Source organism: Micromys minutus (genome assembly GCF_963924665.1).
Source record: "Micromys minutus genome assembly, chromosome: 1".
Taxonomy (NCBI): Eukaryota; Metazoa; Chordata; class Mammalia; order Rodentia; family Muridae; genus Micromys; species Micromys minutus.
Window position 1 is genome coordinate 252999433 of NC_137969.1, and position 21889 is coordinate 253021321.

The 21889-nt window shown below is 47.5% G+C and overlaps 1 pseudogene across 1 annotated transcript; it reads right to left on the minus strand.

Moving 5' to 3' along the window:
* Positions 1–11215: 11215 nt before the first annotated feature.
* Positions 11216–21662, minus strand: LOC308418017 (protein BEX4-like; annotated as a pseudogene). The gene is made up of 4 exons: positions 21570–21662; positions 20943–21084; positions 19973–20049; positions 11216–11603 (listed from the first exon to the last, which is right to left on the minus strand). The product of its transcript is annotated as a protein BEX4-like (transcript).
* Between the last annotated feature and the right edge of the window lie 227 nt (positions 21663–21889).

The following is a 21889-nucleotide window of genomic DNA, read 5'->3' on the forward strand; positions in this document are numbered from 1 at the left end:
TGGGGCAGGAGTAAGAAGCCCACTGCAGCAGCGCTTACTTAATAATGGAACGAATTCCTTAGTTGAAAGCAATGGTCCGTGGGATACCAAGATGGCAGAGAAGACATCTGGTGAATCTGGCTCAGGTGTCAACATATGGGCAGGGAAGGCGAGGCCATTCCCAGCAAGCTGCTCAAGGAAGGCAGCGTTACGAAGGAAGTGTTCCCGCATGTGCAAACTAGCTGCCTTCTCCTGAGAATGGTGCCACCAAGGGCCATGTCCCTGCTATAACTAGATCAATCTGGGACACTCATCCCGTGCCACTGAGTCAATGCATAGCCAATGCGTAGGTTTCACTCTAATCACCACTGTGTAGTTGAGTCTGACCCTTGAGCAAACACTGGGCTCTCTAGGGGACCTGTGTTTCCTCATACACTAATGTCCTGACCCTCAGTCCTTCAGAAGGTGGCCTTATTTGGACAAAGTATGGACGGTGAGCTCTCAGCCAGTGACCAATGTCCTTTCAAAGGAGACATGTGGACGGAGAGAAAAAAGTGGAAGCTGCTGACTGACAGGAGAGGTTTCTCCAGGCTCAGGAAGGTCAGAGATTATTGTTAAACCACCCAAAGCTTAGAGGAGCTTGGAATATATCTCCACCACAGTGTTAGGTGTGTGTGTGTGTGTGTGTGTGTGTGTGTGTGTGTGTGTGTGAGATAGAGTTCTACCCAGCAATATACTTCTGTCATTAAAACCACCTCTCCATGGTGCTTCGTCATAGCAAAGCTAGGACCCTCACACTGAGAACTCCACAGAGCTGATTGGTAAGACTCTTATCACCTATAAAAAACAACTTTTCAGAAGCCAATGGGAGAGGGTGGTTTTTATTCAGGATGCTAGAGACCCAGAAAGGAGACAGATTAAGGTATGCCTCGTACCCACTGCTCCCAAGGCTTAGTGAGAAATGTCCCTGAGAGGCTCAGGTCAGGGCTGAGTACAGAAGGCAGTTTCCCCTGGAGTCTGAGCCAAGATGTCTGGTGTTTTGACACTGACCGGAAGCAATGCTTGCCTACTGACCTCGTATTCTTATCTTGACAGTGAGACACCAGGAATGTGGGCCAAAGCCACATCCTGGGAAGGAAAAAGGAACAGGCATAAAGCAAGATGGAGTCACGGATGGCAACAGCCTGTCACAACACTTCTGGGTAATCAGATCCAACCAGGAAACGGCATCAATGTGGTGAACTCCTGTGGTGTTTGCGGAATGTTCAGATAAGATCAGTTCTTAGAGGCAAAGGTAGAAACAAGCCATCGTGGGTGAGGAGCTGATCGGTCCTAACCAGCTGATTAATGCAGAGTCTGGGTTTACAGGATGAAGATGGTTCTGGAAATAAACGGTGGCTTTGGTCTATAAAACATTATGAATGGACTGAATTTCCCCGCACTGCACACATTAAGAGCAGGACTAGGATGGGCTAGAGCGATGATTCAGTGCTTGAGAGAACATACTGGCTTTGCACAGAACCCCAGGTTGGTACCCACGAGTCAGCTCACGAGCATCCTCACAAGCATCAGCAACTCTCGTCTCAGGGAATCTGCCTTCTTCTGGCCTCCCCAGCACCAGGCACACATGCGGCACACAGACACACATCTAAACAACCCAAAAGGTAAAAGTTGGAAAGCTTTATGTGTGCTTTATTGTAATTTTGTTTAAATGGAAAGGGCTAGGTGTGGTTTTGCACACCTTTAATGCCATTGCTCAGGAGGCAGCAGTAGCTGATCTCTGTTGAGTTTGAGGCCAGCCTGGTCTACATACTGAGTTCCAGGCCAGCCAGGGCTGCACAGTGAAGCGCTGTCTCAAAAAAAAAAAGGAAGAGAAAGATCTGGTGTGAACATTTAATCTGTATTCCCATCATTCCAGGAAGCTGAGGCGGGAGGATTGTTGTGACTTCAAGGTCAGCTTTGGCTATAGAGTAAGACTTTGTCTCAAATAAAGAAAGGAGGGGGTAGTCTGGAGAGATGGTTCAGGACTAGACTCAAAACCAAAGAGACAAAAAGGGGGTGGGTTTTGGAAGAGTTAGGAGAGGAGGGGGATGTGTATGTTAAAAATACACTATGGATCTATGAAATTCTCAAAAAAACTAAAACTATTATATTTTTCTAAAAAAAGAAAACATTTAAAATTGCCTGAGTCAAAATGGAGACACACCAGACCCTGATAGTGTAGAGCGGAGCCCATTAACAGAAGTCCTTTGGGAGAACTCCAAATGTAGCCTCCGTGTCTCTGCCGAGAATGTCTTAGAAGACGGTGCTAAAATCACCTAAGTCCCTTCCACAGGGACGTGTCCCCAGCCCCAGCCACCCCTGACTGCAAAGGTGCAAGAGCCCTTCGAGCCTACTACTACCTTGTAGTCAAGAGTTGGTGACTGAAGAACTAACAGCAGCAAGCATACATCACTGCCCCAGATATCCTGAAGATCTGCACATACACACACACATACACACACACACACACACACATACACACACACATACACACACATACACACACACACACATACACACACATACACACACATACACACACATACACACACACATACACACACATACACACACACACACACACACACACACTGCAATCCCCTGCACATCCTTGCTGCTACCTCTCTCCCTATCCTACTGTTAACAAGAGAATTATAGAAAAACATAACTCTTGCATGCCAGGCATGACTGCTCACACTTGCAACTGTAGCATGTGAAAAGCAACAGTATTGCTACAAGTTAAGACCTGACTGGGAGTTGGTGAGTGGCTCAGTAGTCACAGGCTGCTTTTGACAAGACCCAGGTTTGATTTCCAGCCCCCCCCCCTTCCCTGACCAACACCCTCTTCTGGGCTCTGTGGCACACTCACGTTACACAGACACATATACAAGCAAATACTCGTGTACACAAAAATAATTTAAACTTTTAATTTTTAAAAAAGATCTATTTGTTTATTATACAAAAGTACACTGTAGCTGTCTTCAGACACACCAGAAGAGGGCATCAGATCCCATTACAGATGGTTGTGAGCCACCATGTGGTTGCCGGGAATTGAACTCAGGACCTCTGGAAGAGCAGCCAGTGTTCTTAGCCACTGAGCCACCTCTCCAGCCCCAAATTTTAATTTTTAAAAGGAATAATGAAGAACTGTTTTTAAAGGTGGGGAGAAGATGCCGGCAATGCAGACAGTTTTAGACACACAGATACCAACCTCATACCTCAAGACCAATCCCCAGATACTTCAGAAAGATTGCATATTTATATCACCTTTGGGGGGAAAAAAAAAGAAACCTAAGCTATAAACAGTGGAGTAACTAAAGCAAAAGGGAAGTTAAGACTTCTGTCTGTTGGAGCAGAGAGCGGGAGGTGGGGGGGGGTGATGTGGTCAAGAGGTACCATGGGAAGATGCACTGTTGCCCCAATTTGGTAAAAGCAAATAGAACTTTGAAGTGAATACAGAGAAACAGATAGTTCAGGCCATAGCTGGAAAGCAAGGGCCAAAGGGTGAGGTTAATTTGCTCCAGTAAACATACTACCCCAGATTAGTGGCTATGGGGTTCTTCATAACCACAATTCTTACACTTCTTATTCTCCAAGGTCTGTCCAGCTCCAGCAACCCAGTCAGGTGAGTCTGTCTGGAAATGATTGGTGTCCCTCCCCATTCCTGCTCCCGAGGCTGGATATTAAACGTGCTGAACGAGTTCTACATTCTGTTACACTCTCAGCCCCCTTCTCTGTCCCAATACTGTTTGTTGTGGGAAAATCAATTTCTAATGATCCAGCAATGTGGTCAGGGTCAGGACCAATGCAGAGGCAGGTTAGACACCAGGCACAAAGTTCAGAGAGGCACTCACAGGACCACCTGAGCTAAACCTCTGATATTTGATCACTCGAGGACCTCCTTCTTAACCAGCCCCTCACTTCCCGGGGCTGTGCTGGCTGACGGCAGGGTCATCTTGAAGCAGGGAGACTCCTCCTCCTAGCAGGCACAGCTATGGAGGCCCGGCAATGTAAAAGCTGGCTGACCACCTATCTGTATGCTATGATGTCCTACAAGCCCTGCAAATAGTTGAGCTATTCTTCTTCTTCTGTCTTCGTCCCTGGAGGGGAAGATGGCCGGCTTAAAATGAGTCTTCTCCAAAAGATGGATACGCCTAGGAACCGAAATAAACAGGCTTCTGACCACAGCCATAAGGCAGAGTCAAGCTGAGCAGGAGTCTGACCCACAGCAGAGAAAGATAAAAAATGCAGGCAGAGGTGACAAGCTTTTGCTGTGTGCATTGGGCATCTTCGGGCTCAAGCCAAGAGTCTGACTTTTAGTAAAAACAAACTTTAAGCCCCTGTTCTGGGACAGAAGACATGGGCTAGAATGGAAGGCACTGGCTAGGGAGAGGGAGTACGAAGGGAGAGACTGAAACAATCCTTGTCGCGGTGACCGTGGCTTTCCGGGAAAGCACCTCTTGAAGAAGAGCAGAGGTAAAGACTGACCTGCACACCCGTCCCATGGTGATGCGACTCACTTTGGGTAAGATGCCTGCACCAGCATCTAGTACAGCAACATCCTTTGTGCCATTTGGTGGATTCACAACACAGTGCCTGCTGACGTGTGCCCAATCCTACTTGTCCCCCAGATCTTCACGCCCCCTCCAAACTCCAGTCACTTGTCAATACCTCAGCAGGGCTTCTGCTGTGGTCTTAAATATGGAAGTCTGGTTCGCTGTCTTATGCCTGGTGACATTATCAGAATGTATTACTTATTCTAAGAGGGGTTTAGTTCTGAGGGATGTCTATGTGAACTCTCTTACCATGTGGAGGTGAGTGGCGGATTCATATGTGTACCGTGTAATATCTGTACAAGGCACTGTGTACCCATCCCTTGAAGGGATTTTTTTCTCCCTTTCCCTTAGTAAATCTACATTTACTCTGTTACACACACACACACACACACACACACACACACACACACCTAGTACAAAGCACATTGCAGAAACTGTCAATATAGAATTGCATTATTTGTTGGGAGAAGCAAGCAGCCTGGGAGTGCAGAACCTGGCCTTCGTTGGCAGGGCACTCCTTTGGACAGTCATACCTGTGTGTTGGCCGAGTGCTTCCCTTGGAGACAGAAGAAGGGAAGCATTAGAACACCCTTACTAAAAGAGTAGAGACAAAGGCCAATCAAGGAAACCTATCTGCCTGGGCTTTATGAAAGGAGAAGGTTAAGGTCATATCCCTGTGATGTTCCTACTCAGGGAGAAGGACCTTCCTTCCTCTCTTGCAGCTTCACAAGCCTCCATTGTTGGGCACTATGATTGTTCCCCTGCTGCCCACTGAGGGCACTCGGGGAGTTTCCTGAGTTTTTCTGCAACAATGGAAGTGAATGGTCTGGTGCCTGTGTCACTCTGCATCGAGGCTACATTATGGATCAGACAAAGTCCTGGGAAGGGCACAGCTGCCCCCTAGGTATGAGATCTGTTAGCTAAATCTCTGCCCTCGGGGGCTCTGAAAAATATCCTCAAAGCAGTGAGCAAGGGAGCCTGGTACCCCACAGTTTCATCGCTTTTAAAAATATAAAGAATCCTTTAAGAAAGTGGAGTAATCGGCACCTGGGGTTGGGGAACAGGGGAGATGAAAGGGATTGATCAGGAAAGCCATGAGGAAACTCTTGGTGACAAGGACTGTGTGTCCTTCTCTCTTTTGTCATGATGGTTGCATGTGAATACATTCATAAAAGCTCACTAAATGGTGACCGTCACATCTGCTAAGCGCATAGAGTATATACATTGTGTCTCAATAAAACTGTTTTAAAAACTCAGTTTTGTTTTTTTTGTCTCTTCAAGTGAAAGGACACAGTGAAAGCAGAGAACTGATCCACATGCTGTCATCTGCCCTTCATGTGAATGCAGTGCATCTGTGTGCAGTGTGTGCAGTGTATCCGTGTTCAGTTCATCCGTGTGCAGTGCATCCGTGTGCAGTGCATCTGTGTGCAGTGTGTGCAGTGTATCCGTGTTCAGTTCATCTGTGTGCAGTGTGTGCAGTGTATCCGTGTCCAGTTCATCCGTGTGCAGTGCATCCGTGTGCAGTGTGTACAGTGGTGTGTGAACATGACCACCATCTCACACAAACTGTGATCTGCCCTGCATCTGTGGGCAGTGGCATGAACACACGACCACCACTTTATACATATATGCAAAGCAAACGAATGAATGAATGAATGAATGGGATTTAAAAAACAAACAGGCCAGGCAGTGGTGGTCCACACCTTTAATCCCAGCACTGCAGAGGTAGAGGCAGGAGGATCTCTGACTTTGAGGCCAGCCTGGGCTGCATAGTAGGTCTCTAACTTGAAGAGCTTGTATTGATCTTGCAGAAAACCCACGTCAGACAGTTCACAGCCACTATAACTACAGCTGCAGAGAATCCAGTCTGTTCTTCTCCCAGAGGTCCCGAGTTCAAATCCCTGCACCGCGTGGCAGCTCACAACCACCTATAATGGGATCTCTTCTGGTGTGCGGATGTACATTCAAGCATGACACCCATATACATAAATAGGAAAAAACATTTCTAAAGTACCTTTAGGCCATCAAGACAGCTTACTGGTAAAAGCACTCTCCGATAAATTTAAATACCTTGATTCCCAAAACTCACAGAGGAAGGAAAGAACGGACCCCTGTAGGTTGTCATCTAATCTTCACATGAAACAATAGTGCACACGCACGTGCATGTGAACACACATGCATGCACACATAAGCACACATGTGTGTGCATGCACACACACATATACAAATAAATAAATATGTATCATTTAAATTTTTGTTCCAAAAGGTCTATGCCAATTTACTCTTCCACCACAGGTAGTTGGTATGAACACATCTTCACTCACACACACACAAATCATGATAATTTTTATAAGGTGTTTTGATTTTTTGCAGGGTTAAGTTAAATTATAAACACTTTATTTAGCTGTTACTAAGACTTGATTTATCTCTTTTATCTCAGTGAAATTGAGCCACACTGTGCTTTCTGTTGCTTTAAAAGTAAATTATTGATCCTCCAGAGTCTGGCTCTGAAAACTATAATACACATCTTTAATTCCAGTACTGGAGAGGCAAAGGCAGGTACAGCTCTGTGAGTTCAAGGCCAGCCTTGTTTGCAGAGTGAATTCCTGGCCAGTCAGGGTGACACAGAGAAACCCTGTGTCAAAAGAAGAAAAGAAGGAGAAAGGAGGAGGAGGAGGAGAAGGAGGAGGAGGAGAAGGAGAAGGAGGAGGAGGAGGAGGAGGAGGAGGAAGAAGAAGAAGAAGAGGAGGAAGAAGAAAACTAAGAAGAATTATTATTCCAAGTCTCAGCAAAAGTGTTTGATTGGGTGACCTCAATCATAATCATTTACAAGAGCATAAATTTTATCTCCCTGTGAAAACTTGAAGTTGTGTGAAAATTTATAACTCTTCTGGATTTGCTAAATCTTGGCAATGCAGCTACTAATTAGAGAGACTTAATAATCCACTATCATAATTTCCAAAATGACTCAGAAAAAGTTTGTCTTTCTTCAGGTGTACTGCTGTTGGGGATAGGAGGGCTTCTGAGGATTGGCTCACTGAAGATAGGGGATTCTCAAACAAGAAGGCTCTCCTCTCAGCCAAATATCTCACAATAAGGGGCAGCTGGTCTCACCTTGAGCAGGCTTTTGTTACAGGAAGTGTATGTTAGCAGAAATAATAATAATAGTGTGTGTCATCACACACATAAAGAGTCTCATTGTAGGGAGAACTGGAAACTCCCAAAACACCCAGGAAAAGGGAAGAGCTAACAATGAGAAGAGAGGACAGTGGGTCGCCCATAATCAGTTCACACCTCAGGAAGGCAGAAAGGGCAGTGCTCAGTAGAGAGCACACCCACAAGAGCCCCGGGTTGTACAGACCTTACCCCAGCTTCTCTGGATCTAACCCTCCTTCCCATGTCTCCATCTGCTAGGAAAACCCCACTTTCACATTCTGGGAAAGCCTGCAGCTCGCCCTCGGTTAGGGCAGAGCAGCCTGAAGGAAGGACTCCAGGGGCAGGATGGTCGGCCGAGTCCTAGGCCCGAGGGCAGCCAACTCTCAGGCTTAGTCAGAGTCCAGGACTTCAAGCCAAAAGGCGTCAGGATGGGTTTGTGTGTCCTCCCTACCCTCTGGCGCCTGTGACTCTCCCTGGTGAGCTCTGCTCCAGTCCCAAGGTGTGTGGGAGCCCCTGAGGCCTTGGGAAGTCCAGGTTGGAAGAGTCAAGGGCTCTTCTGCCTCTCCCACTAACCCACGGGGCAGGAGAGGAAGGGGCCACTGCACAGGAGCCTGGAGGAAAGGCTGTGAGCCTCACGTCAGCTGTGCCACACAGAGGTGTACGCTGGAAGAGCGGAATCTAAGGAGGGCTCAGAGTCTTATGGTAAAGACTAAGCTACCCTGAGGATTTCAAGACTGACTTAACAAAACAAGGACCTGTGACACGCTCAGTGTGTCCAATCACTTCCCTGCCCAAAAGTGACAGTCTGAATTTGATCCTAGGAACCCACATGGTGGAAAGAGAGAATCCTCAGACCTCCACAGGTGGGTGAATTCACACACACACACACACACACACACACACACACACACACACACTCACACACACACCTAAATAAATATACACACTTTTTGTTGTGGTTGTCAGTTTTAAACCAATGCTCCGTTCCCAGAAGAAATGGGGCATCAGGCAGAAGGGAGAAACCTAACCTGAGGAGAGGGGCCACATCTTACCCAGGAGAGTAGCCAACAGTGGTCAGTCCAGGGCTGTCCCTCCTGCTTTGCTCTGGGAAGGATGGAGCCCAGGACAGAGCCGAAGCTGTGTCACACATGGACAAGACAGTACAATCCATGTTCTCGCTGCTGTCAGAAGAAAATCTGTAGGTGACCTAGCAGAGCCCTTGATGGCCAATGGCAGATCCACCAACCCCCAGCTATTAAACTCTGGGGCACCTTCTGGATGTTGTGCTAACAATGTGTGCTTAGGTCCCTTCTGTTTAAGAGACTGTGCCTCAGATTGCTGGGCCCCAAACAGGGATCTGGGATCCAAGATCCTCTGTAAGGCAGTGGGCCCAGGGACTGCATCGGTATGGGGACGCTCAGTGCCTCGGAAATGGCCCTGGATACTGTGAACTGCAGAAATTCATCCAGAGTTTCCGAGAGTCCCAGGGTCCTTTTAGAAAAAAAGAAGCTAGGCCTTGATCCCAAAGAGGCAGGAAGTTACTAGGGTTGCAGCCCTGGACACCAGCTACCTGGGGAGAAAACCACTTGTAGACTCAACTATTCGTTCCCTGTGCTGGTTTCTCCCCCTAGTGGCGGACTCAGGTACTGACCCTTCCAGGCTCTGGATACCTGTTCGGACAGCAAGCAGTTGAGGGGTAGGTTAGGGTGTGTGTGTGTGTGTGTGTGTGTGTGTGTGTGTGTGTGTGTGTGTGTGTGTGTGTCTGTCTGTCTGTCTGTCTGTGTGTCTGTGTGTCTGTGTGTCTGTGTGTCTGTGTGTCTGTGTGTGTGTTTTATGTATATGTTTGATTTTGTTGTTTTTGGAGACAAGAGTTTCTCTGTAATTGTTTTAGGGTTTCTATTCTTGCACAAACATCATGACCAAGAAGCAAGTTGGGGAGGAAAGGGTTTATTCAGCTTACACTTCCACATTGCTGTTCATCACCAAAGGAAGTCAGGACTGGAACTCAAGCAGGTCAGGAAGAGGAGCTGATGCAGAGGCCATGGAGGGATGTCACTTACTGGCTTGCTTCCCCTGGCTTGCTCAGCCTGCTTTCGTATCGAATCCAAGATTACCAGCCCAGGGATGGCACCACCCACAATGGGTTGGGCCCTCCTCCCTTGATCACTAGCTGAGAAAATGCCTTACAGCTGGATCTCATGGAGGCATTTCCTCAACTGAGGCTCCTTTCTCTGTGATAACTCCAGCTTGTGTCAAGTTGACACAAAACCAGCCAGTACAGTGTAGCCTAATATCTTGGGATTCACTGTATAGACCAGTCTACCCTCTAATTCAGAGATCCAGCTGCCTCTGTTTCCCAAGTGTTGGGATTAAAGGAATGTGTCACCACTGCTCAGTGTGTACCTCCAATTTTTTAATGAGAATATAGTGCCTTTTTAAGTGTAAGTTTGTTGTGAAGAATGTAATTCCTAAGCTGTTGGAAGCATTGGTCATGTTTGCTCTTTGTTGTTTGTTTTTAAATGTTCTGAGAGAGACTCTCGGGTAGACCACACTGGCTTTGAAAACTTGTCTCCCGAGTACAGGGATTAGCAGAATTGGATTTTAAGATAAATTCTAATTTGGTTGCCAGGCTAGGCTGAAACTCTTCTTGGCTGAACTTGAACTCATGGCAACCTCCTGCCTCAGACTGAGTTCTGGGATGACAGATGTCAGCCACCATATGTTCTCAAGGAATTGTGCATGCCCTCCAGCCATGACTGTTACATTCTTGCCTTGCTCTTTTGGCTTTCCTAGGACCCATCCTGGTGTCTTGTCTTCTGCTGTCCTTCCAGAGTCCTTGCAGGTCTGCTCTGCTGTTAGTGCCTCCTCTCCACCTGTGCACATCTGGACATTTCTGTGTCTGGCATTACATTCTCTCCACCTGTGCACATCTGGACATTTCTGTGTCTGGCATTACATTCTCTCCACCTGTGCACATCTGGACATTTCTGTGTCTGGCATTACATTCTCTCCACCTGTGCACATCTGGACATTTCTGTGTCTGGCATTACATTCTCTCCACCTGTGCACATCTGGACATTTCTGTGTCTGGCATTACATTCTCTCCACCTGTGCACATCTGGACATTTCTGTGTCTGGCATTACATTCTCTCCACCTGTGCACATCTGGACAATTCTGTGTCTGGCTTTGGGTGTAAGATGCTTTTCTTTATTTTTCTACACTTGGGCTTCATTTTGCACCTTACATTTCTAACAGTTTTCATCTCTCTCTTTTTGCTTTTTAAATTGCTTTATTAATTTCAAGTTATAAAAAAGATTTTTTCTAAAATGGGTTAAATTGCCATGTTGATAGGAATGTTTAGAATTCAATGCAACAATTAATGTTTATGTAGAAACTGTTAGGTGGAAAGACCAAAATACTCCACTAAATACAAGTTTACAAAACAGTAACCATTTTATGAGCCCAGAGAAAACCTTGGATTTCATGGTATGAGGCAAAAGTTGTGATAATTGTCAGGCTCCGGGGTTCAGAAACACATGTAAGGCCTCATCCGTTGCCCCTTAGTCTTCCCTTGGCTTCCATCACCTGCCCTACAAATCTCCCAACATCCTCTCCCCTTCATTGTGATCAACATGGTCTATTGGTATGGCCCATAGAAAGTTAGGCACAAGTCACCTGTCTTTCCCTCTGACATTTCCTTCAGGCTTTTTGTTTTCAACCTCTTCCAGATGGTGGGATTCTTCTTCACTTGGTTGGGAGGCTTTCCCACCTTTTTTGTTCTTTTTGTCTTTCTCCACAGTGAGATGCAATGTGACTTGTTTGACTTTGGACGCCACTACTCCTGGGCCTATCCTTGCCTTCTCCTCTTCCTAGAGATGCTCACCACCAGGTACGCCTTGAAGCTTCTGGTCCTTAGACCTGCTCTACTCTTCCTCCTCCTCCTGCTTTCTGAGCTGCTCAGCCCATGCAAGCTCTGTGCCACCAGACTATGCCACCAGGAACAGGTGCCTCTGTTAGGGATGGCGGGCTGGAGACAGTAGGCAAGTCTTGTTTTGTAATTGCGCTGACTCAGCCATTATGTTTTTAATGTTTTACCCACTCCCTCTCCTTTCTTCTGCAGAGACTCCATGCACATGTAGAGAAGGCCAGATGAAGTTATCTTATGCCCCACTAATGTTCTGTTTCTGCTCTTAAAATTTGCTTCTATTCATGTGTCGGCAAGTGTATGTAAATGTGGGTGTCCAAAGAGGCCAGAAGAGGGAGTGCCACAAAGCTGGTGTTCTGGGTGGTTTACAGCCTTCTGACACGGTGCTAAGACTCGAACTCAGGTCCTCTGCAAAAGCAATACCTACTCCTAACTGCTGAGTCCTCTCTTCAGACCCTGTGGTTCTGTGTTTAAAACCATCTTTTCTTTGGTTTAATTGGGGATAGTTGCTGTTCGTGCCTGCGTGCGTGCAGGGAGGGGGGAGGGCATGCTGGGATAAAAGGTGTGACGACCAGGTAGCTTCTGCCTGCTTGGGATAACTAATTGCCATTGACAGTTTGACTACATCTGTGTGTCAACTAAATGGAACCAACTAGAACCCAACCAGTTTGTCTTGCCTGCGTGGGGATTTTCTTGATTGGATCATTTGAGGTGGGAACCCCCCTAAATCTGGTTGCAGATCACACAAAAGATTGTGGAACAAGAAGCCTTCACTTTGCCTGCTTGCTCTCCCTCCAGCTGGCAAGTTCATCTATCCTGCTGCTGAGGTGCTCCCTCAATGGTACTAGGACCTACTTCTTTGGGGTTCAACAACCAAAGACAAGCTGACACATCCAGCCTCATTCACTGAACAACAGCAGGATTTTTGGTCCTTCTGTGGAGAGACAGCCATTGCTGGACTAGCTGGGCCACAGACAGTAGGTCACACTATCAAATCATTCCTTCCTTGTCATTTGTGTCCCTTTAGATAACCCTGCCTAACTCACATCTGCTGTGTCTGCAAGGTCAGCTCTTTCCTTCTGCAGTGTTCACTTGGTTGCTAACACTAACAGCTTGCCAGAATTGAAAAGAGTCATTTGTATCCAACGCTGCTGTGAGGTAACCCCACCAGAAAACTCAGGACTCTCTCAAAGCCAAAGAGAAAGTCTAGACTGCCCGCCAGCAGCTGCATGGTGGACTTGCCCAAATCATGTAGCCGCAAGCTGCACTGTCCTTTATCTTTTATACATGAAAAACACATTGTGGTTGACACACTTCAGTTAGCAAGGACAGAAGAGAAACTACAGAAGCCAAAAGGCAGGGTTTGTTCTTTTAGGGACTCTCCTGGATCCTGGAACTATGGACCAGGTTTTTGATGGATTAGGCCTTTGTTCCCATTTTCATGCTCATTGGGGCCTATATGCTGGGTTCTCAGGTCAGAGTAGTACCTTAAACATGGCGTCAGTAGTGCTAAGATCTCAGAACCCGTTAGGATATGACCCTTGTGATGAGAGTATGTAAACACACTAAGATGTTGACCCCGGCTACTGATTGAGGCATCGCCTATGGTTAGTACAGGTCACATACATAGTATGGATACCCAGGATAAAAGGTTCACAAACCAGGCGGAATGCAGGAAAGACAGTGGGGGATGGGCATCGTGCTGTCGGAGCATCAGAACAGCTCAGAGCATGTGGGTTGTTTGCATTTGGAATTTTCCTTTACGGCTTTTGAAAGCTGGCCATGAGTAACTCAGTCTGAACACGGGGAAAGTGGGGATAAAGGCAGCTGTTTGTATGTGGGTAACTGAGCCGGGAACAGAGAGACTGCTCAGCTGCCTCCTGATCCCTGTGTCTGAGTAAATAGGATGCAGAGATCAAAGTGCACGTGGGTTCATGAAAACAGTGTGTGGTGGGTATTCTGTGGGATAATGGGGCCAGGCTGGCAGTTTGCAGGCAAAGCACACCCAGTCCAACAAGGCCTGGCGAAAAGAGCCATCAAGAATGCATGAGAATTCAGGTCACTGATAAAGGGACAGAACAAGGAAGGAAGGGGGGGGGGGAACCACTTAAATAACCCGACTCTGAAAACCAAACCATTGAATTAAAGCAATCGTTTGGAATAGTGCCGCTCAGTCTTCCTGGTGAGTCAAACCCTCCAGTAAAGGCGTCAGAGGTAGAGCCTGACATGGTGTTTCACGAATTCCACCTGAGCCCCAAATCTGAAGGTACCCTCGAACACCAAAGGAAAATGTTTAAGGGACGTAGTGGCATTGACAAATAAAACAGAAGTGCCGTTTATGACCATGCCTCTCAAACGTGCGAACAGAAGCCAAGGAGGAAGGTCCTAATGTCCGATCTCAATGATCTGAGAGCAAGGCGGGTCTCCTGAGCCATCCACCCACATCCAGCATGGTCATTGTCTCACACATACACACATATATACATGTACACATGCACACACACATATATGCACACACATGCACATATACACATATACATACTTGCATGTGTACACAAGTGTTTGCACATGCATACATGCATTCCACTCTGGCAGTGAACCCCACATTGTTTCTTGGTGTAAGTTACAGAAAGCAGGCTTAACTGCCTTCACTCCTGTTCTACGGGGTTTTCTCAGAAATTCTTATTCTCACGAGAGCATATTAACTCGTCCTCTTTTGTAAATGGACAAAGACTCAAAGGAGAAACAGAAATGGGTGCTGGATGTCACCCAGGTGACTGAAGGACACAGATCAAAGGCAGCTCCTTTGTCTGATTCGTGGGAACAGTCAGCCTCATGGGTTCACAGAAAGGGCTAAGGGAAGCCACCTGTGTGTGTGTGTGTGTGTGTGTGTGTGTGTGTGTGTTGCTGTCTGACAATGTGTGTGCTCAGCAGAGGTTGTACTCTGAAGTACTCTGTAAAATTAATTGGTAACAGGAGTGACAAAGTGAGTGGGGGTGGGGTACGTAGCAGTCTGGTATGGTGACTCATGACTGTAAACCAAGAACCTGGGAGGCTTGCCACTTGGGAGAATGGCCAAGAACTTACTCTTGGCTTGTACAACTGGAGCGTAACCCAAGAAAAATAAAAATGGGGTAGAGAGATGGCTAGCTAACAGGATAAAGCCAGGTTCAGTGATGAGAGAGAAGTGTGGGGGGTGGAGAGATGCCTCCGCTATTACTAACACCAGCCTCTCTTCCAGTGTCCTGTTTCCCCTCCCCACCCCCACCCGGCTCCCACCCACCTGTAACTCAAGCCCCAGGGGCTCCGATGCCCTCTACTGGCCTTTGTGGGCATTGGCATGTATATGAGAAAAGATTTTTCCCCTTAAGGGTAGTGTAACAAAGGCCCATATGTCCAGAATTTCCCTGTAGCCATTATCACTGTTTAGCCACTAACTGTGAGGCGGAGTTCCCACCAAAGGAATGAGACACAGCCATCATCCATGCTGGGGGTAAGGGACAGAGGCCATCCCAGCCATGTGTGTTGCTAGCCTGGTTTGGGTTCTAGCCCATGCACCCTTTTTATAAAAAGAAATTGCCTTGCTGAGTTACTTTTGCATTATACACCACGCATGTGCATCCATTACTACCCCCATGTGTGTGCAAAGATATACAAATGTACCAAAAAGAATGTAAACAAACAGTCCCTGAAATTACCGTGTGCTAATGTTCCATGAGGACAGGACTCAAACACCACCACCCTGGGACCAAGTGTAGCCCTTGTATACAGAGTAAATAAAGCTTTATCCTAATACATATGGCCTGTTCGTTTGCTTATGGGCAGAGTGGCTCTCACACTAAGAAGGAAGCCGAGTGGTTGTGACAGATTGACAGCTCTTCAAGTATCTACTTCCTTTCCCTAGACCGCAAGTTAGCTAATGACTGGGGTTTAAATATGGAAAAGCAAGTTTTCGTGTCCTGGAACAAAGACTTAAGTAAGGGCATCTAGACAGTAGTGAAGACAGGAAGGACTAACGGGGGGGGGGGGGGTAAGAACACTCCAAGTGGGAAGTGAGCAGAAGTTCAGTGGCCACATGCTGAAAATAGTGACCTTTTATGAGTCGCCCTGTGGCGGCGGCAGTGATCCAAACTTTCTGTCAGTGGTTTCTCCCATATGCTAATCCCAGTGTTCCCCCAAAGCCATCCTACTTGCTGGCTTCACAGGCATATGTGTGTGTGTGTGTGTGTGTGTGTGTATGTGAGTGTGTATTCATATATATGTGTGTGTGTGTGTACATATATATACATTAATATATACATATATATACATACCTGCATGCAGTCACTCTGTCCCATCCCCTGTTGGGATTCAGCAAGCCTAGAGTTTTGGGGGTGGGACAGTGAGGCTCCATGACTTCCTGGAGCCTCCTGGCAGCAGACAGAGGCCCAGACCCCAGACATCTCTAAGATCAGCGAAGATATGACAGGGGCAGTCTCTGCTCTGCTGGCCCACCTCACAGGCTTCCTGACTGAGTGGGCCTGCTCTGCCAACCCCTTACTGGGAAGGCGTGGCTTTCTCTTACCCAATGCCCTCTTCCCTTTGATAGCTCCAGCTCGTCTGGTCACACCTTTTCCCTTTTTTCCTCTCAAACTCCAGTGAGCCTGCCCTAGGGTGTCCTTCAGAGTATGTTTTTTTAAATATTTTCATATGGGAGAAACTTTAAGAATCTACAAAAGGGACCGTGTAAAAGGATTCTGTGTTCCCAGTGACAAGATCATGACAGTTAGTTTGACCGAAATCATTCCATGCTGTGTGGGGCACCATATACCAGTTTGAACCTGAATATGACAACATTTCTTCATCCCCCCACCCCCACCCCAGTTATAAGCCCTTGATAAAACCAGGTGGTCACGTGGTTGAAACTACCTTTTGCTTCCAGGTTCTTAGTCATTAAGAACCTGGAAAGCATAGTGGAGCAAGCCTTGAACCTAGCACCGGAGGCAGAGGCAGGTGGATTTCAGTGAGTTCAAGGCCAGCCTGGTCTACAGAGTGAGTTCCACAATATCCAGTACCAGAATGAAAGGCCTGTGCCGCCCCTGCCTGGCAAATAGGCAATTCTTAATACTCAGGCAAAGTCTTAATTGTACAGAGCATGGTTAATAAAATCAGTCAACGATCAAACAAGACAGGGTTTCTCTGGCTGTCCTGGAACTCACTCTGTAGTCCAGGCTGGCCTTGAACTCACAAAGATCCACCTGCCTCTGCCTTCCGAGTGCTGGGATTAAAGGTGTGCACACCACCACCCGGCTATTTCAGGTGCCTCACCTGAGCCTGCAGCCCACAGGGGTTTCTCTGCAGACTTTATGGTGTGCTCACACTTGGAGAGATTTGTTCTTGGGTGTCTGTCACACAGGAAGGATTTAGTCTTTCAACGTAGAGGGCTATGATCTTGTTCTGGAGACCACATTTAAAATTATTTTACAGTTCTGTTACAAGTATTATCACAAAGCCGTGTTATCTTGAGTTATTTCCGGTTGGAATGATTATTCTTTAACTTTTTCTTTCCTCAGTATTCCAAGCTAGCCTCAAACTCATGAATTTACTACGTAGCCAGGTGTCACAGTCAGGGTTTCTATTCCTGCACAAACATCATGACCAAGAAGCAAGCAGGGGAGGAAAGGGTGTATTCAGCTTACACTTCCACATTGCTGTTCATCAACAAAGAAGTCAGGACTGGAACCCAAGCAGGTCAGGAAGCAGGAGCTGATGCAGAAGCCATGGAGGGATGTCACTTACTGACTTGCTTCCCCTGGCTTGCTCAGCCTGCTTTCTTATAGAACCCAGGTCTACCAGCCCAGGGATGGCACCACCCACAATGAGCTGGGCCCTCCCCACTTGATCACTAGTTGAGAAAATGCCTTACAGCTGGATCTCATGGAGGCATTTTCTCTGTGATAACTCCAGCTTGTGTCAAGTTGGCACAAAACCAGCAAGTACACCAGGGATAACCTTAATCTTTTCATTCTCCTGCTTCTAGCTCCCGAGTGTTAGGATCACAGCATGTACCACCACACCTAGTTTATTTAGTGCTGGGCTCAAACCCAGGGCTATGAGCATTCTAGGTGAGCACTCTACCAACCGAGCTACAACCCAGGCCTTGGAAGTCAGTTCGGGGCTGGAGAAATGGCTCAGCAGGTAAAACAATGGCTGTTCATCCAGAGAACTTGGAGTTTCATGCCCAGCTCCTACACGATGGCTCTAACCACTCATAATCCCAGCACCGGGGGAGAATGACATCACACAGTTCAGGATATTGAAGGACACCTGCCTTGGTGTTCCCTGTGCTTTCCCTTGGACCCCAACTGACCTCCCCACGGTGAACTCAGAGTTCTAGGGGTCCCTGTGCCTTTGTTCTCAAGGGGATGTTCAGGCAGGATAATGCCTGGGGATCATTATGAATCTCATCTAGAGGGGGATAAGGGAGGCCGCCACTGTGTGTCTGGCATTTTGTGGACTGGGCAGTTGGTGTTCCTGTTTCATCTCTCTGCAGACAATATTGGAAGAGGACCCTGACCTTACCCTGCTCTGTCACTTTGAGTGGCGAACTATGACATCTGTGCTTACCAGGGAAATAACAGGGTCTTTTGGAAGAAGCTAGGCCAGCTCAGGATGTCAAATAGCTGCTTTGTCCCGGCAGGCAAGCATATGTTCAGACCGAGAAGTGCTACCTACTGTGGCCAAAGGCTTGGAAAGACCGTTGTCCTAGTGTTTGGGACAGCAGCAGACATAGCCAATTGGCAACTATTTTGTCCGTGCCTGCTGTTATCTCTCCCCCCACCCCCATAATCCAAACCTGTGACCTCACAGGAAGGCCTTTGAGGACAATCCTGAGCCTGGTGCTGTGGACAGTCTAGTAACAGAAGCCAAAGCCCATGAGTCCTGTTGAGGATGGGTAAGCCCACAACCCAGAGCTGGGCAACAGAAGCCTCGGCTGTGTAGCTTTAAGTGGTTTTTAAATCTATTTTAGTGGTGATTTTTAAATGCTTGAACTTCCCTTTCAACCCAGCACCTACCAGGGGTAGTGAAAAAGAAAGGATATAGAGAAAGTGGGCCTGTTTAGAAATGGTTCTTTGGCGCAAATCTTACCCTCGTTGTCAGGAAACTGGCAGTTTGGTCCACAGGAGTCAGCACTATAGTTCAATCCACTCAAACACCTTCAGTGCAGCCTAGATACCAAACATAAATCAGCAGCAGTGGCAGGGCCTGGAAGAAACAGCCAGGCCTCAGCCTCAACATAAGTCAGAAATAGGGACCAGGGAGAAACACCAGGAGAAGTTCTCAACTGTGCTTCTAGGTGAAGGAAAGATCAGCGAAGACTTGAGGTTAACAACCATTGTACAGCTAGCTCTGTAAGCAAGCCCAGCTTAGCCTCCATCACTGTCTGCTGAGTCCTGTTCATATCCTTTAAACAGCATGTGTCAGCCACAGGTCTTGCCTCATCGTGTGTCTTGTCTTGGCCCGTGAGTCTGATTTAGTAAGATTCTGTGAGTCCGTCTCCGCTGACATCACTCTGCCAATCAGCCCTAGTCTGAGGAAGCTGCAGGAAACTGGAGCTCACCACCGTAAGTTTTTTGGTGTGTTTCTCTCTATGGAGTCCTGACAACTGTAGCTCAACTACACAATGTAAGACGGACCAATACTCGCACTTAGTAAAGAATCATTCATCATGTGCCTTTTTCTGTGTTTGTTACGGCAGAACAGTCTCTCACCTGTGTCTGTTTCAGTGAAATGTCCCTTCACGAGTCTGCCTCAGCCTTTCACCTGTGTCCACTTCAAGAAAACACCCCTTCACGTGTTTGTTCCAGCAAAACACCATCCAACACAACTGACTTTTAAAAGAACCCTTAAGTTTCCACTTCACATCCGGGCTGAAAATATAGGAGCCTTCATCGTTGAGAAGACTAATAAACAAATAAACTGTAAGACTAATGAGGTACCCAGAGAAGAGGGAGATTGAGATTCTCTCACTGGTGTAGCGGTGATTACATTTGTCACATGACCACCCCAGGGGTGTCTACTGCAGAAGAGGAAGCCAATAGCAGGGTGTGTGAGACTTGTACAGTCAGCCTGTGCCCAGCCATTGAGGGCCTGTGTGGAGGATCCAGCCAGGCAGGCAGTAGGCTTCAGTAGCCTACCTTAGCGCAGACTGAGCACAAACAATCTCACCAAGTTGTTGTCTACACTGTTGAGTGTTCACTGCCAAAAACAGTCAGCAATGCTGAGCCCTTATGGGGCTCATGTAACAACCAGCTCCTTGGTGGGAAGACTTACCTTCACTTCTATGGTGTTTTCTCCAGCATCAGCATCCAAAGGCTCATCCTTGCCCCAGGTACCTTCATGGTGCTGTTCTATCAGGTAAGGAAGGCATTAGGGAGGTGTCTTAGGGTTTTACCGCTGTGAACAGACACCATGACCAAGGCAAGTCTTTTAAATGACAACATTTAATTGGGGCTGGCTTACTGGTTCAGAGGTTCAGTCCATGATCATCAAGGCAGGAACATGGCAGCATCCAGGCAGGCATAGTGCAGGAGGAGCTGAGAGTTCTACATCTTCATCTGAAGGCTGCTAGCAGAATACTGACTTAACAGGCAGCTAGGATGAGGAGCTTAAAGACACAGTGACATGTGGGGAAGGTGACCATGAGAGGTAGTCTGGTCCTTGGTTGAGCTAAAGGTTCTGAATCCTTGTAGACCCTGAAGGGACAGGAGGAACTTTGCCTGCTCCTGTCACTAGCAGCAGCCCCCCCCAATAAATTTATGGCCCTCAGTCATGTAAGGGCAATGCCTCAAGCCCCCCACATGTACATGAGGCATTCCTAACATCTCAGATCAAGACAATGGGAAAAGATACCTGACCTGTGGGTGGTCACATAGGCTCAGGACAGAGGTCACTGTTCTAATGAGGTACCTAGAGGCTTGGAGGGAGTATCCAATAAACTTCACAGACATACCATCCTGCAAGAGGTATTTAATCTCAGGCCAACCCTGAGAAGTGGGGGTTATGGTTTTACACACCCACTTTTTTACCATGGCAATAAGTGATTTAAAACCACAGAATGTGGGGAGGCATGAAGAAGGCCTTTGCCTATAGAACCCCTGTTTAATCTCCTGTAGAAGGCCTCTGCACTCCCAGCTATGACCCAACCACCACCAAGCCCAAGCCTGTAGTCAAGCCAAGGACTCTCCCTGTGGGGCCAGCCAGAGCTCCCCGATACCCCCTGCCCACTAGGAACTCCACAAACCCAGCCTCTTCACGGGCCTGGGCTCCCCAGCCAGCTCCAGCTGTCTCTTGCTGGAGCGGTGCTTCAGCATCTCCCTAAGAACAACAACACCTGCCCAGCGCACAGGGGACAAGCTCAGTAAAACTGTCCTCATCCCACCTCCCTAAGCAGCAGGCCATGACCTGTGGTGAAGCTGTTGGTTGCAGGACCCACAACCCTACAGTGACACTCCTACCCTAACAAAGCCACCCCTTCTAATAGTGCCACACCTTGGGCCGAGCATATACAAACCATCACAGGTGGCAAATTCTTAAAGATGTAGTCTATTAGTTTGTTTTCCCATCGTTGTTCCCCATCGAAGCAAAATACTTGGCAGAGAGCAACTTAAATGCGGGAGGATTTGGTTTACAGGCTGGGAGGATACATCCTGGTGAGGGACGCATAGCAACCTCAGCCTAAGAATGCTTTCTCCTGTGTGGAGGACCCAGCCAGGCAGGCAGTAGGCTTCAGAAGGCTTAGCCTAGACTGAGAACAAACAGCCTCGCCAAGCTGTTGTCTACACTGTTGAGTGTTCACTGCCAAAAAGTCAGCAATGCTGAGCCCTTATGGGGCTCATGTAACAACCAGCTCCTTGGTGGGAAGACTTACCTTCACCTCTATGGTGTTTTCTCCAGCACCAGCTTCCAAAGGCTCATCCCTGTCCCAGGTACCTTCATGGTGCTGTTCCATCAGGTAGGGCATTAGGGAACTGGAAGGGAGGTGTCTTAGGGTTTACTGCTGTGAACAGATACCATGACCAAGGCAACTCTTATAAGGACAACATCTAATTCGGGCAGGCTTACAGGTTCAGAGATTCAGTCCATGATCATCAAGGCGGGAGCATGGAAGCATCCAGGCAGGCATGGTGCAGGAGGAGCTGAGAGTTCCACACCTTCATCTGAAGGCTGCTAGCAGAATACTGACTTGCA